The sequence below is a fragment of the Palaemon carinicauda genome, chromosome 11 (genome assembly GCF_036898095.1).
Source record: "Palaemon carinicauda isolate YSFRI2023 chromosome 11, ASM3689809v2, whole genome shotgun sequence".
Lineage (NCBI taxonomy): Eukaryota > Metazoa > Arthropoda > Malacostraca > Decapoda > Palaemonidae > Palaemon > Palaemon carinicauda.
Window position 1 is genome coordinate 109,394 of NC_090735.1, and position 17,500 is coordinate 126,893.

At 46.1% G+C, this 17,500-nt stretch overlaps 1 protein-coding gene across 1 annotated transcript in view; it reads right to left on the bottom strand.

Moving 5' to 3' along the window:
* The window catches only part of LOC137649869 (uncharacterized), a 42,519-nt gene that overhangs the window by 1,198 nt on the left and 23,821 nt on the right, over positions 1-17,500 (bottom strand). The window lies entirely within an intron of this gene.

Here is a 17,500-nt window from a genome sequence, read left to right on the forward strand (position 1 = left end):
ACATACATTAAAATATCTCAAGAATTGCCTAAACAGGCGTGTTGTAGTTCGTGAAGGGGTAAGGGATGGGAAGAGTTGAATCACTGTGTGTGTGTGGGTCATATGTAAATATTCAGTCGTAATTTTGACGGGTTGCGTATGCTAGTTTGAAATAAAACAACACTATTTTGCTCTTTTAACGGCCTCTTCATTTTCAGTGGTATAAGGCTTCCCCTTTATTGATTTTAGGAAGGTCGGAGGGAGGTCCTTGCCGAATCCTTTATATCAGGTATTAAAGGAAAGGAGGAAGGACTTTTTTTTTTTTTTTTTTTTTTTTTTTTTTTTTTTTTTTTTTTTTTTTTTAAGACGAAGCTATGAAATTCACCTTCCCCAAACTAAAAAGGCAATTTTCTCTCTAGGAACTACAACTCTTTTTTTTTTTCATTTGTTCTTAGTATATTTTATTCTAATTGTTCATTGCTACTTATATTTAGTATAGTGTGAAATAAATTTCCCCAGCATTAGGTGTTTTATGTACTGCGCAGAATACTGGTCAGCAAGAAAGTGAAAATGGAAGATTAAAATACCAATATGAATTATTATTATTATTATTATTATTATTATTATTATTACTATTAGCTAAGCTACAACTCTAGCTGAAAAAGCAGGATGCTGTAAGCCCAAGGGCTCCAATATGAAAAAAATATCCCAGCTAGGAATTAAAATGATTCATTGTAAGAGTTGTGAAGAACAATTAAATTGAAAAAATTTACAATTGTTATAAAAAGGTTAGAGAAATGAAATAGAAAATAATATAAAAAATTTGATAAAAAAAAAAAAAAATTAAAGTTATAGGATGTAGTAATGATCGTAGTAAGATCACTTAAGAGCATAGGATGGCCTGTCGTAGGATTCAGGAAGCCCTATTTGGTTGCTCTTAAAAGGCATAGGATTTCCTCTGTACGGCACAGGGATAGGATGATAGGATGCCTATTCCGGGTTGGAGTGTCCTCCATATATCATAGACTAGTGAGGGCGGGTGCGCACCTCCTCCCAGAGTGAGAAGCATGAGGGGGGGGGGGTTTGGAGTAATGACCTAATTCATGAATGTAGATGTGTGTTGTACATCAAGGTAAATGAACTCAATATTCATGAGTATTCCACAAAAACCTATACTCAGCATATTGTTGTAGTAAGATTGCATTTTGATAGCCAGGGGAGTTAGATGCCTTTGGGCGCTTGAGTTCACAAGTCCCTTACCTGAGAGGATAGTTGTGTATGGTGTACTTACAAACGAACCTTCTGTAATAAATGAACAAAATCCATATTCCGACACCTCATTATCCGTCTACATGGGTCATATATATATATATATATATATATATATATATATATATATATATATATATATATATATATATATATATATATATATATTTATATTTATATATATATGTATATATACATTTCTATATATGTGTATATATATATATATATATATATATATATATATATATATATATATATATATATATATATATATATATATATATATATATATATATATTTGGGCTCAAGCCATGTCGTCCTGATGGAAGTTCCTATAGGGTAGCCTCCTAGGGTATATTACAACTACGGCGATATTCCCAGAGAATTTACCTTAAGGTACCAGAATTCTAACTCCTGGAGCGAGTATCCCTCGTGAAAGGGATATCGCGACATATCAGAGGACGTATTCTTGACACGCCACATGGCAATCTGCATCCTGGACAGAGATTTCGTCTCGTAGGAGGCGATTGGCAAGAAACGAATTCGGGAAAGAAAAAGGGGGAGCCGCTCCCAAGGCCCCCTATCATCCGATTCGTATGCGTGCCTGGCGCCAATCCTGGCGCCATCTGTATTCCTTTTTGCGTAGCTTAACAACTCGGTGTTTTTTCCTGTGTTTCTCGCAAATCTTGGATTTATTCTACTTTTCATGGCTTCTCCGTCTTCGTCGGCCTCTGATAAGTTGAGTACCATGTCTTTTATGTATAAATGTAGGCTCTTGGTAAATTTTTGAGTGATTAATAGGATTAATCTTTGTTACAAGAGCTGTAGCCTACCGGAGGCGTCATGGACGCTGTCGCTCGCTAGGTATAAGTTTAGTTAGTCAGAGCGACATTCCCGGTTGTTTTGCTTTAATAAATTTTAGCTATTTAGCATTACATAGGATTTCCTTTCGTGCTTAGTATTTTTTGGCGAAGTATTCGCCATTCTGGCCTACGCTAGGCCATGTAGCCTAGTCGTTTGGTCCTAGTACTTCATGCATGATTTTGGTTTTTTCCGAGTGTAATAAAATTTTATTGAAGCTTTAGGCTATGTTTTATACATTTAAGATTATGTGGAATATTTCCAAGATAGTATACGAGTGAGTTTCGGTGATTTAGGTAATCGATTCTCTTGGTGCCTAGGCTAAGTTGCTTATGGAGCCTTAGTATACTTTCTCATACTCCCCGGTTGCTTTCTTTTCTTCGGAGAAGGTATGCAATCCCTTTCCCTCTGTTTAAGCCTTGTGCTTATCCCTAAGTGGTTTTTTTCCGAATAAATTTTCGATAAAACTATACTGGGGTGTTACTGTACCTTCCTGTTCCAGTAAGTCTGGTTTAAAGAGGGACAGAACAACAGAGTTTTTAGTCTGAGTCTGTGCCTGTCTGGCTTGGGGTAGAGTCTCCCTCGCTGGCCTGACACAGACAAAGGTGGCTTAGCCTCCTTAGGTCACTACCGAAGGTTTCTGTGGATATGATTCCTTCTTTTGTGATCTTCCAGACTAGTCCTTGTTGCTGTTCTCGGGGGAGGATAAGTTTCTTTCCCTGGGAGTGGCAACACCTTCCTTGCTTTGGTGCTCTGGGAGCTGGCAAGTATTGCTGGCCTCCCCCCTTAGATCTCCCTTAGGCTAAGATAAGTTTCTTGGCTGCGGGTGATCCGTCACTAAAGCAAGGTTGGTAGGACCCTCTTTTGTCCCTTCCCCCTCTATCTCTGGACCTAGTATAGGTTAGGATGTGGAATTGACTCAGCCCCCTGCCGGCCGGCAGAGCTGCCAGCCGGCAAGGGTCTTATATTTTGAGTGCTGCCCGGACCTCCCTTGGTCCCTTATCCATGCCTGCCTGTAGAGCCAGACAGCATTGGCCAGGAAGCCTGAATTAGATTCTCCCCTTCCTTATATGCACTCTTTCGGATTGCCGGGCTTGGGGGTAGTGTACACTCTTATCCCGGCATCCATCCTATTTTCTTCTAGTGCTGTACCCGACCCGGCTGCCGGCCTCATAGGCCGGCAGCCGGGCAGGTGTAGTCCTCTGGTTCTTTTGCTGCCGGCTGGCATCGGTCCTGTACCTTTGCCGGCCGGCTAATGTCAGCCCTTGTCTGCCGGTCACCAAGAGTGTGGCCAGCAGCTGGGTACTACCTTGTGTAGTTGCCGGCCGGCAGCCATTGCTGGCCGACATTGGCTGTTGCCGGCCGGCAATTGCTGCCGACTGGCACATGCATTTGAACCAGAGTTCTGCCGCCTTATAGCTGTTAAGTAGTATACTTTAAAGCTAGATATGGGGTGTGCCGGCCGGCAGGTGCCGGCCGGCACGTATCCTCCTATACTGTACTAGTATTCTTCAGTATAACATATACAGTAAGAGGAAAACTATAGTATGGGTTTTGGTACAGCACTGTGTGTTCTAACACTTTTGTGTTTTCTTGCACAGTCCTTTGCTGTTGCCCTACAGATAGGAAAGTGAGTTCTTTCCTGTCTATTATCCAGGTTTTTAAAATCATTGCTTAAGTGTGAGCTCCACCTGTTTCCTCTGGAAACTTTGCATTGGTTACGCTAGAAGAGATTAACCATTTGATTTTATTATCTGGAAGGCTGCAGCAATGGGCTGTGAGGGAAACACAAGTGTGTGTCTTTTCTTTCTGATTTGTTATGCTATACTATGCATATCCAGTGATACATAGTTCACTTGATACTCATGGAAATTTCTTCTCTTTACAGAAGGACACTCCGAAGTGCGGAAGTGCTCTCTGCAACGTCCGCAGCAAGAACCTCTGCGGACATGAGTTTTGTAGGAGACACGCAGCATGCGCTGTCTCCAAGGATGATCTCCGGTATTGGGACCCTCAGGTATGTACTGTGTGCACTAACCTGATTACTGAGACCTTTGATTCCCCTAGGACGGAGGAATCAAGGGATATAGCTAGGAAGAAGCTTCGTACCTGGGTAAGGGGCTTCCAAAAGAACACTTCTGGCCCTTATCTTCCAAGTGAGAAGATGAGGGCGTATCTTTTCCCTAAGGCATCAGCTGATGCAGTGATTCCCCAGCCTCAAGAGGAGATCCCCCAAGTTCAGATCCAGGTGGATGCTGAAGTCGCGGTCGCGATGCAAGACATCCAGTTAGATGACAGGATGTCTGATGTGGACGAGTGTCTGGAGGAAGACCTCCTGGCAGAAGCCCAGGATGAAGTTCAAGCCCCAGACGTTGTAGAAGTAGACGTCGACGAGGTGTCGGCTACTCCGGTTCAGATTCCGGAGCCTATTCCCTCAACATCGGCCGGTCTCCCAGTAGAGCTGGGACAGGCCCTCTCTTCGATTGTTGGAATGATCCAACAAATGCAGAAGGAGAATCAGGAGAAGGCGACTGCAATGGAACTGCGAATGCCGTGCCTTGCAGAATCACATGGGCCCCAGAAAAAGCTCAATGTGAAAGACCTTCCCTTGTGCTCAGATGCTAACCCATGGAGGTATGCTGAGCACATGCCGATGACGACTGGAAAGATCGTCATCTCGGATAAGCTGGGCTCAGTTCCCCTGGAGGAGCTGGAATTCTGGCCCAGCAAGGCATCATATCCGGACTGTTATGTCCGGCTGAGGAAGGAACCAGCTTCAAAGGAGGAGACAGAGCCGAAGGAGGTCATAGTGATGGACCATGCTAAGGCTCAAGCTCTACTTTCATCCTCGATGAAAGAGAGGGGCTTCTCTAACTCAAAGGTAGCCGCATTGAACAGGAAGCTCCCTTCCTTTGTGTCCTCGCCTACTAGAGCCTTCCCCTTTTTACAGAAAGGGTTTCTGGCTGTACTAAAAGCAGTCGAGGCCGGCAAGCCTTGCCCCTCCCTAGAGGAGTGTAAACCCTTGTCGCTGGCCCTGCCTATGGACCACAAAGACTGGAAGGACGTCCATCTTACGTTCTCAGTTGGAAAGTTGGAGGCTGATATTGCCGGACGTCAGTTCGGCGAGGACCTCCCTAAGCTGTCTGACTTTCTTTTGCGAAGAGAGTTCGATACAAAAGAAAGACTTACTGCCTCAATGTCTCTTCAGACTACTCTCGAGACGATGGCAAGTGACCCCAAGGTCCATGAAATGTTCATGGTAGTGGCCAAGACTCATCTGGCCACAGTGACGAAGGAACTTTATGGCTTCGTCAAGGCAAGGAGAGCTTGTAGGGAGTTCGTGTTTACCTCGGCTACGGTGAGGCACGAGCCAAGGAAACTAATCTCCTCCAACATTTGGGGAAAAGACCTTTTCCCTACCGACTTGGTCAAAGAAGTTGTTGATAAGGCCGCCTTGGAGAATAGAAACCTTCTCCAGAAGTGGGGCCTGGCTATCAAAAGAAAGTCTTCCCCGGATGAGGGCCCTCAACCAAAGAGGAAGACTATGAGGACTAGGCTACCGTCTCGGCCAGCCAAGCCTGTTAGACAGCAACAGCAACTGCAATTGCCATTGCCCCCAGTGCCCCAGATCGTGGCACAAACCCCGACCACTTTTCAGTGGGTACCCCAGGCCGTGTCGACACAGTCCACAGCATTCACCCCAGCATTCGAAGGGCAGTCTACTTCCTTTCGAGCAAAGCCTAGAGGAGCAGCCAGAGGCTCGTCTAGACGCCCCTCAAGGGGAAAGGGATTCAGGGGTGGTCGTGGTCAGGAAGGCAAGACCTCAGGACGGCAGTCCAAGTGAGGTGATACCGGTAGGAGGGAGACTTCTGAAATTTCGGGATCGGTGGACCTTCGATCTCTGGGCCCACAGCCTACTCAAGAATGGACTGGGCTGGAGCTGGTACAGCACTCCACCCCCGTGCCTTCGGTTTTTCCAACACTCCACCCCCGTTATGGAGGAGTACGTTCAAGAACTGTTGGAGAAAAAAGGTGATCCGAAGGGTGAAGCCCATCAATTTCTAAGGGAGGCTGTTTTGTGTTCCCAAGAAAGACTTGGAAAAGCTCAGAGTCATTCTGGACTTGTCGCCACTCAACAAGTTCATAGTGAATTGCAAATTCAAAATGCTAACACTACAACACATAAGGACCTTACTGCCCAAGAGGGCATATTCCGTCTCTATAGACTTGTCAGACGCCTATTGGCACATTCCAATCAGCCATCGACTCTCCCCCTACCTAGGGTTCAGGCTACAACGAAGACTATACGCCTTCGGAGCCATGCCATTCGGGCTAAACATAGCCCCAAGGATTTTTACGAAGCTTGCGAGCGTAGCTCTCAAACAATTACGCATAAAGGGAATTCAGGTAGTAGCCTACTTGGACGACTGGTTGGTGTGGGCAGCATCCGAGACAGAATGCTTGCAAGCTTCCAGTCAAGTGATCCAGTTCCTAGAGTACCTAGGCTTCAAGATCAACAAAAAAAAGTCTCGACTTTCTCCATCTCAAAAGTTCCAGTGGCTGGGAATCCACTGGGACCTTTTGTCACACCGTTTCTCCATCCCGGCGAAGAAAAGGAAGGAGATAGCGGGTTCTGTCAAGAGACTACTAGATTCCGAAAGGATATCAAGACGCGAGCAGGAGAGGGTACTGCGCTCTCTCCAGTTTGCTTCGGTGACAGACCCAGTGCTAAGAGCACAGCTAAAGGATGCAATCGGAGTTTGGAGAAGTTATGCATCAAACGCGCGAAGAGATCTGAGAAGAACAGCCACTTCGGCTAAGTAATCTTCTCAGGCCTTGGTCCCAAGCCAGACATCTAAAGAAGTCGGTTCTTCTTCAGCCACCTCCCCCGTCGGTGACGATTCACTCAGACGCCTCGAAGGAGGGATGGGGAGGTCACTCTCATCGGAAAAAAAGTCCAGGGGACTTGGTCCAAGCTATTCAAGACCTTTCACATAAAACTTTCTAGAAGCTAGGGCAGTGCTCCTTACCTTAAAGAAAGTCTCCCCGCGTCACTCGATCCACATAAGGTTGGTGATGGACAGCGAGGTAGTTGTGAGATACTTGAATCGACAAGGATCTAGGTCACCACCTCTCAACCGGGTGATGTTGGCCATCTTCCGATTGGCGGAAAAGAAGAAGTGGTACCTGTCGGCAGTTCACCTTCAAGGAGTCCGCAATGTGACCGCGGACGCTCTATCCAGGTTCACACCGATAGAGTCGGAATGGTCCTTAGACGCAGGATCATTCTCCTTCATTCTGAATCAAGTCCCAGAACTGCAGATAGACCTCTTTGCGACGAAAGACAACAAGAAGTTGCCCCTGTACGTGCCCCGTACGAGGACCCCTTAGCGGAAGCAGTGGACGCAATGTCCCTCGACTGGAACAGATGGTCCAAGATTTATCTGTTCCCTCCTCACAACCTTCTGTTGAGGGTCCTCAACAAACTGAGATCCTTCAAGGGGTAGCGGCAATAGTGGCCCACAAGTGGCCGAACAGCGTGTGGTTCCCCTGGCATTGGAACTGTAGCTGAAGTTTGTACTGCTACCAGATCCAGTTCTGACCCAGCGAGTCAGAACTGCAGCTCATGATTTTCTCTGCCTAGCTGTGAGAAAGCGTTTCGGGATTTCGAAAGCCAGCATAGACTTCCTTGAGGAATATAAGTGCAAATCTACTAGAAGGCAATATGAGTCATCTTGGAGAAAATGGGTGGCCTTTTGTTAAGGCGAAGAATCCACAGGAGATCTTGACAGACTTCTGCTTATCTTTCTTCTCCACCTCCATGGTCAAGGATTGGCAACTAACACGATTTCAGCGTGTAAGTCTGCTTTGACAAGACCCATTCTATATGCCTTCCAGGTCGACCTAGGTAACGAGATCTTTAATAAAGTCCTGAAAGCCTGCGCTAGGCTCAGACCTTCAGCACCTCCAAAGCCCATTTCATGGTCTTTAGACAAGTTCTTCATTTCGCTTCTCTGTTGAGCAATGAAGAGTGTGCGTTAAAGGATTTGACACAAAAAGTTATTTTCCTATTTGCACTCGCGTCCGGGGCCAGGGTTAGTGAGATTGTAGCCCTCTCGAGAGAGGCAGGTCGTGTTCAGTTCCTGGATGGGGGAGAACTGAACCTGTTTCCGGATCCTACGTTTCTCGCCTAGAATGAGTTACCCACCAACAGGTGGGGTCCCTGGAGAATCTGCCCTCTGAAAGAAGATGCATCTCTATGTCCAGTAGAATGCCTAAAGGTCTATCTTCATAGAACTTCAGACTTCTAGGGTGGTCAACTATTCAGGGGAGAAACATCAGGCTCAAATTTATCTCTGAAATCAACTCAGAGCGAAAATCATATATTTTATTCGCAGAACGGATCCTGACAGTACACCCACAGGTCACGATCCGAGGAAAGTTGCCTCATCCTCAAATTTCTTTAATTGTATGGATTTTGAACATCTCCGTTCATACACTGGCTGGAAGTCTTCCAGAGTGTTCTTTCGCCACTATGCGAAGCAAGTAGAGGAACTAAAGAGATCTGTGGTAGCAGTGGGTTGCGGTGTTAACCCTACTGTTTAACTCTGCGAGGAACAGTGGTCTTAATTGGGACGATTAATTCCAGGGTGAGTGTGTAGTTACATACTGTACTACAAACTAAGTGAGGGCACTGTGTTGCCCATGTATACTGTTCTTATTTCCGAAGGTGAACTTAGCATAAGTGCAGACATGTGTGCCGAGCGTTTCTAACGCTAATGTCATTGATTTGTAATACAGACTTTTATGGCTTTGATACCTCGGTATCTTAAGAGTGGCATTTAATGTTTTTTCTTTCCGACAAACAAGTTCTGTTTACTATCATACTTATGCTTAAAGCTTTGGGTTATCCTCTTCTTATGTATATATATATATATATATATATATATATATATATATATATATATATATATATATATATATATATATATATATATATATATATATATATAATTGTGGTTAACCTGTCTATTTATTGCCTGTCAATAAACTGGTTCTTGAGAACCTTGCGTCTCCTTCACTTGTGTCAATTTATTGGTATAATTGAGCATTCATCCTATGTACCTTATCTGGGATAATTCTAATAGAATTGTTCCTTTATGCAAGCTATGTTGCATTGGTTTTCCTCCTATGCGGATATAAAACCTTTGTCCAATACAAGTATTGTGCGGAGAATTGGTCGATATTTCATATTGACGAAGTGATTCTTTACAAACTATGCTTTACTTAATATAGGGCGAGACCACTATATTAGCTTGCCTGGTATTCATACATAGGTATATGTACTCTTCGAGACTTTTCCAGAGTCTAGTAGGACTCTTCCCTGTAGGGGGCAGGAAGCTCTAACATGGTTTATAGTTAGTTGAAAAGATGTATAACGGTAACATCTTAGGTCTCTAGGTCTAGTCGACCGGGAAAAATTACATCCGGGGAGTACGGCACGTTCTGAGAATCCACAGATACAGTAATGATCTGGTATACTTCCATCAGGACGACATGGCTTGAGGCCAAAAAACGGATTTTGAGCGAAGCGAAAAATCTATTTTTGGGTGAGATGGCCATGTCGTCCTGATGGACCCGCCCTTGCCTTTCTAAGAAAGGGCTGTAAGACCCCTCCTTACATACAGTATCTGTAGCACCTCGTGTACGCTACAAGGAATACAGATGGCGCCAGGATTGGCGCCAGGCACGCATACGAATCGGATGATAGGGGGTCTTGGGAGCGGCTCCCCCTTTTTCTTTCCCGAATTCGTTTCTTGCCAATCGCCTCCTACGAGACGAAATCTATGTCCAGGATGCAGATTGCCATGTGGCGTGTCAAGAATACGTCCTCTGATATGTCGCGATATCCCTTTCACGAGGGATACTCGCTCCAGGAGTTAGAATTCTGGTACCTTAAGGTAAATTCTCTGGGAATATCGCCGTAGTTGTAATATACCCTAGGAAGCTACCCTATAGGAACTTCCATCAGGACGACAAGGCCATCTCTCCCAAAAATAGATTTTTCGCTCCGCTCAAAATCCGTTATATATATATATATATGTATATATATATATATATATGTGTGTGGGTGTGTGTATGTATATATATAGATATATATAGGCTATATATATATATATATATATATATATATATATATATATATGCATGTATATATATATATATATATATATATATATATATATATATATATATATATATATATATATATATATATATGTATATATATATATATATATATATATATATATATATATATATATATATATATATATATATATATATATATATATATATATATATATATGTAATATCTATATATATATACATATATATATATATATATATATATATATATATATATATATATATATATATATATATATATATATATATATATATATATATATATATATATATATATATATATATACATACACACTCACAATCGTTTTAGTATCAAATACATTTCTATAAAAGTCCAGAACTGAGTAAACGCCAAACAAGGCTTTAACAAAAATGAAAATTGATGACCAGTAAGAGGCCCAGTTGTTAGAAAGTGGGTCCCTGGATACATCCGGAAAGTATGCTATAGGAAGAGGGCTCCTTTCTCAAACTGAGGACCGGCAACGAAATTTTTTTCCCAAACAGTTCTGCAGATGGGGGCGGGGCTTCGTGCGCAGAAAACAGATTATAAGGGTAACTTCTTTATTAGGGCTGCCTTAAGATTTGATGGGTAACTAGCTCATTAAAGTTATGATCAGCAACTGCGTTCATAAAGAGCTGAAATGTTTATAGATAGCTTAATAATAATAATAATAATAATAATAATAATAATAATAATAATAATAATAACGATGATGATGATGATATTTATTACACACACACATACACACACACACACACACACATATATATATATATATTTTTGGGCTCAAGCCATGTCGTCCTGATGGAAGTTCCTTAAAGGTAGCTTCCTAGGGTATATTACAACTACGGCGATATTCCCAGAGAATTTACCTTAAGGTACCCAGAATTCTAACTCCTGGAGCGAGTATCCCTAAAAAAGACCTTAGGGATATCGTAAATTTCAGCGGACGTATTCTTGACACGCCACATAGCAATCTATACCCCGAATAGAGTTAACACTTCGTAGGGGTCAAATGGCAAGAAAACGAAAACGATAAGAAAAAGGGGGGAGCCGTTCGTAAGGCATCTCTCCTCCCCGTTTCGTAAGCGTGCCCTGCGCCGCTCGCGGCGCCATCTGTATTCCTTTTTGCGTAGCTATACAACTCGGTGTTTTTCCCTGTGTTTCTACCAAAATCTTTGATTTGCTCTTTAATTATGCTTTCTCCAACTTCTTCTGCTTCGGATAAGTTGAGTACTATTTCTTTTATGTATAAATGTAGGCTCTTGATTAAAATTAAAGTAATTAAAAGAGTTATCTTTGATACAAGAGCTGTTGCCTGCTGGAGGCGTCCTGGACGCTGTCGCTCGCTAGAATAGGATTTATTTGGTTGGCAAGAGCGACGTTCCCAGCCCCTTTCGCTTTAATAATTAGCTGCTTAGCTTATTTAGGAATTCTGTTATGATGCTATAGTATAGCGCCTGGCGAAGGATTTGCCTAGGCTGACCGACACTAGTCTTCGTAGCCTAGTTGTTGGCCCTTGTACTTCCTTCATGATAATTAGTCTTCCAAGTGTGATTTTATACTGTTTAAAGCGTTAGGCAACGTTATACATATAAGCTTTTTTCGAGTATTTTCCAAGATAGTATTGGAGTGAGTTTCGGTGATTTAGGTAATCGATTTTCTTAGTGCCTAGGCTAGGTTGTCTTAGGCTATTAAAATATTGTCTGTTTCCTCGTTTGCTCCCTTCTCTTCGGGGAAGGGGCAAACCCTTTCCCTCTGCTTAAGCCTTAGGCTTAACTCTAGTGGTTTGTTTGAATTAATTTTCAAATATAACTAAGCTGGAGTAGTACTGTACCTTCCTGCCCCAACTGGTTTGGTTCAGAGAGGGACAGTACAGCAGTGTATTAGTCTGAGTCCGTGTTGGTCTAGCGTGGGGCAGAGTCTCCCTTGCTGCCTGACACGGGCATAGGAGGTTTATCCTCCTTGGATCACCTTGGAGGGTTTCTGTAGTTATGATCCCTTCGCTCGGTGACCCCTCAGACTTGTCCTCTCGCTGTGCCGGGTTCGGGATATGTTCCCTTTCCGGATTAGCAATTCCTTCCTTGCCTTGGTTTTAGGGAGGCAGCCAGTAGTGCCGGCCTCCCTCCCTGGATTTCCCTGGCTGAGATGGGCTTTCTTAGTTGGGGATGATCCTTAACCAAGGCAAGGTTGGACAGGCCCCTCTGTCCTTCCTTTCTGTTTTTTCCGTTTTCCTTTGTGTCAGCCGTCTCACATCCGTACCTAGCCTAGGTTAGGATGGGGAGCTGACGTGGTCCCCTGTCGGCCGGCAGAGTGTGCCGACCGGCAGAGGCCCTATCCCTTGAGTGCTGCCCGGTCCTTCCTTGGTCCCTCAACCGCTGCTGTCTGTAGATTCAGTAAGCAGTGGTTAGGAAGCCTGACTTAGTGTCTCCCCTTCCTCTCGGCACTCTTTCGGGTGTCGGGCGCGGAGGTACATAGCCTCTTAGCCCGGCACCCATTCTGTTGTCTTCTTATGTTGTCCTTGCAGTCTGCCGGCCTAAGGGCCGGCCGTCAGTAGGGGGTGTTCTCTAGTTCTCTTGCTGTCGGTCGGCGGTGGTTATATGCCTTTGCCGGCCGGTCTTCTTGCTCACCTGCCGGCCGCTATGAGGGGCGGCCGGCAGCCGGGCGCTACCTGGTGTGGATGCCAGCCGGCAGGGCTTGCTCATCGCTGCCGGCCGGCCTGCTACATCGCTCGGTTGGCCGGCCACTAAGAGTGATGGCCGGCAGCTGGGTGCCACCCGGGTAGCTACGGACCGGCAACCACTGCCGGCCGGTTCAGGCATAGGAACTGGAGTTCTCCCCCGTCAGGGTGATCTTAAGTTGTATACTTGAGACCTACCTTTGGAATAAGGGGGGGGGGTACTGACCGGCAAGAGCCGGCCGGCACACCACCCTCATGTACTGTATCAGTTCTTCCCTGTATGGTGTATTCTACCAGGGGAGACCATGATATAGTAGGTTACAACACTGTCTTTTCTAACTTACTTGTGTTGCCTTGTGCAGTCACTTGGTGTTGTCTTACAGGGATGAAAAGAGAATTCTTTTCATCTTTAGCCAGAATGGTAAAATCTTACCTTAGGTGTGAGCTACACCTAATTTCCCTCGGGAAATATGATCTTTGGTTATTCTAGCAAAGACTAACCATTTGATTTTAATGGCTGGTGGGCTTCCACTGGTGATTGTGTGGTATTCACAAGTATGTGTCTTTCCCTTATTCTTTGTGTATGCTCATATATACATGTGAATTGAAATTCACTTGATATTCATGGAAAATTTCTTCTTTTACAGGAGGAGCATCCAAAGTGCGATAGCGTTTTCTGCAATGTCCGCAGCAAGAACTTTTGCGGACATGTCTCGTGTAGGAGGCAAGCGTCTTGCGCAGCCTCCAAGGATGATCACCGCTACTGGGATCCGCAGGTATGTTCAGTGTGTACTAACCTGCTATCTGAGGCTTTTGAATCCCCTAGGTCGGCGGAGTCAAGGGACGCAGCGAGGGAGAAGCTCCGTATATGGGTAAGGGGTTTCCAGAAGAACACCACTGGACCTTATCTTCCTAATGAGAAGATGAGGGCGTACCTTTTTCCCAAGGCTTCTGCTGACGCTGTTGTTCCCCAGCCTCGGCTGGAGATCCCTCTCGTCCAGATCCCAGTGGAGGAGGATGTGGCGGATGCCATGCAGGACATCCAGCTGGATGACAAGATGTCGGACTTGTCCGACCGTGCTGAACAGGACCTCCTCGCAGGGGGCGAGGAGGAGGATCAAGATCCAATTGCCGTGGAGGAAGAGGATTCCGTACCATCAGACGTTCCGGTTCAGGCCCCTGAACCTATTCCCTCTACTTCCTTCGCTCTTCCAACAGAGCTGGGACAGGCTCTCTCTTCCATCGTTGTTATGAAACAACAGATGCAGAAGGAGAATAGTCAGAAGGCCGCTGCAATGGAGCTCCAGATGCAGAAGATTACAGCGTCACGTGGGCCTCCAAAGAAGCTCAACGTGAAGGACCTTCCTGTGTGCTCGGATACCAACCCGTGGAGATATGCCGAGCACATGCCGATGACGGTCGGGAAGATCGTCATGTCGGAGAAGCTGGGTTCAGTTCCCCTTGAGGAGGTGGAATTCTGGCCCAGCAGAGGGGCCTACCCGGACTGTTATGTCCGTCTGAAGAAGGAGCCGGCCTCGAAGGAGGAGACGGAACCGAAGGAGGTGATCATCTTGGATCACGCCAAGGCTCAAGCTGCACTAACGTCTGCGTTGAAGGAGAGGGGCTTCTCAAACTCAAAAGTTGCTGCTTTGAGTAAGAAGCACCCTTCCTTCGTATCCTCTCCGGCCAGGGCCTTCCCCTTTCTGCAGAAAATGTTCGCGGCCGTTTTGAAGGCGGTAGAGGCTGGCAAACCATGCCCATCCCTGGAGGAATGCAAGCCCTTGTCTTTGGCCTTGCCGTTGGACAACAAGGACTGGAAGGAGGTACATCTCACCTTCTCGGTTGGGAAGTTGGACGCCGATATTGCAGGTCAACAGTTCGGCGAAAACCTTCCCAAGTTGTCTGAATTCCTCCTACGGAGGGAACTTGAGACAAAGGAGCGTCTGGCAGCCTCGATGTCTCTCCAGACAAACATGGAGACAATGGCTAGCGACCCTAAGATGCCTGAAATGCTCATGGTAATGGCCAAGATCCATCTGGCCACGGTGACAAAGGACCTCTATAGCTTTGTCAAGGCGAGGAGGGCCTGCAGGGAGTTTGTGTTTGCCTCGGCCACAGTGAGGCATGAACCGAAGAAACTCATCTCATCCAGCATCTGGGGTAAAGATCTCTTTCTCAATGAGGTGGTTAAGGAGGTGGTGGACAAGGCATCCACTGAGAATCAAAATCTTCTCCTTAAGTGGGGCCTGTCCCTTAAGAGGAAGTCTTCCCCTGATGAAGGCCCCCAGCCGAAGGGAAAGGCGAAGAAATCGAGGTTTTCTTCCCGCCCAGCCAAGCCTTTCAGACCGCAACGTCAGCAGCAGCTGCAGCCAGCTTTGCCTCCGGTTCCACAGTTGGTAGCCCAGACCCCGACCACCTTCCAATGGGTACCCCAGGCCGTGTCATCAGCATCCCCGGCATTCAATCCAGTGTTCGAAGGGCAATCGACCACGTTTCGAGCAAAGCCCAGAGGTGCAGCCAGAGGCTCGGCGAGACGCCCCTCTAGGGGAAGAGGATTCAGAGGTGGTCGCGGCCAGGGAGGCAAGACTGCAGGGCAGCAGTCAAAGTGAAGTGTCGCCGGTAGGAGGGAGACTACAGTATTTTCGGGATCGTTGGACCTTCGATCCCAGGGCCCACAGCCTGCTCAAAAATGGACTGGGTTGGAGTTGGTACAGTACTCCGCCCCTGTGCCCTCAATTTTTCCAACACTCCACCCCCGTTTTGGAGGAGTACATTCAAGAACTGTTGGAGAAAAAGGTGATCCGGAGGGTAAAGTCCATCAGGTCCCAAGGGAGGCTGTTTTGTGTTCCCAAGAAAGACTCGGGGAAACTCAGAGTCATTCTGGACTTGTCACCACTCAACAAGTTCATAGTGAACCACAGGTTCAAGATGTTAACTTTACAACACATAAGGGCCTTACTGCCCAAGAGGGCATACACCGTCTCCATCAACTTGTCAGACGCCTATTGGCACGTTCCAATAAGTCGCCGTCTCTCCCCCTACCTAGGATTCAAGCTACAACAAAATCTTTACGCTTTCAGGGCGATGCCTTTCGGGCTAAACATAGCCCCAAGGATCTTTACGAAGCTTGCGAGCGCAGCGCTCAAACAGTTACGCCTAAAAGGGTTCCAGGTAGTAGCCTACCTGGACGATTGGTTGGTGTGGGCAGCATCCAGAGCGGAATGCTTACAAGCTTCCCTACAGGTGATTCAGTTCCTGGAATATCTAGGTTTCATGATCAACAGAAAGAAGTCTCGTCTTTCTCCAGCTCAGAGGTTCCAGTGGTTGGGAATTCACTGGGACCTAGTGTCACACCGTTTTTCCATTCCAATGTCGAAAAGGAAGGAGATAGCGGGGTCTGTCAAGAGACTTCTAGTTTCCGAGAGGATATCAAGACGCGAACAAGAGAGGGTTCTGGGCTCTCTTCAGTTCGCGTCAGTAACAGACCCAGTGCTAAGAGCACAGCTAAAGGATGCAGCGGGAGTTTGGAGAACCTTTGCATCAAAAGCGTGAAGGGACTTGAAGAGACCGGTCCCACTTCGGCTACGTTCTCTTCTCAGACCGTGGTCTCAAGCCAGTCGTCTAAAGAGGTCAGTACCTCTTCAGCCACCTCCCCCGTCAGTGACAATTCACACAGACGCCTCAAAGGTAGGTTGGGGAGGTCACTCCCATCGGAAAAAGGTACAAGGGACCTGGTCCAAGCTATTCGGGACCTTTCACATAAACTTTCTAGAAGCTATGGCAGTGCTTCTTACCCTGAAGAAAGTATCCCCACGTCACTCGGTCCACATAAGGTTGGTACTGGACAGCGAGGTGGTAGTGAAATGTCTGAATCGGCGGGGATCGAGATCTCCACCTCTCAACCAGGTAATGTTAGCCATATTCCGACTGGCGGAGAAGAAGAATTGGCACCTGTCAGCAGTTCACCTTCAAGGAGTCCGGAATGTGACCGCGGACGCTCTATCCAGGGTTACACCGATAGAGTCGGAATGGTCCCTGGACGCAGGATCATTCTCTTTCATCTCGAGTCAAGTCCCAGAACTGCAGATAGACCTCTTCGCGACAAAGGACAACAAGAAGTTGCCGAGATATGTGTCCCCGTACGAGGACCCCTTGGCGGAAGCAGTAGATGCGATGTCCCTCGATTGGAACAGATGGTCCAGGATCTACCTGTTTCCCCCTCACAATCTGATGTTGAGGGTCCTCAACAAACTGAGATCCTTCAAGGGAGTAGCAGCGATAGTGGCCCACAAGTGGCCGAACAGTGTGTGGTTCCCTCTAGCTCTGGAACTACGACTAGAGTTTCTGCCACTCCCGGACCCAGTTCTGTCCCAACAAGTCCAGAAGTCGACTGTCTACGCTTCATTACAGAAAACCCGGACCCTGCAGCTCATGATTTTCTCTCCCTAGCGGTGAAGAAGCGGTTCGGAATTTCGAAAGATAGCATCGACTTCCTGGAGGAA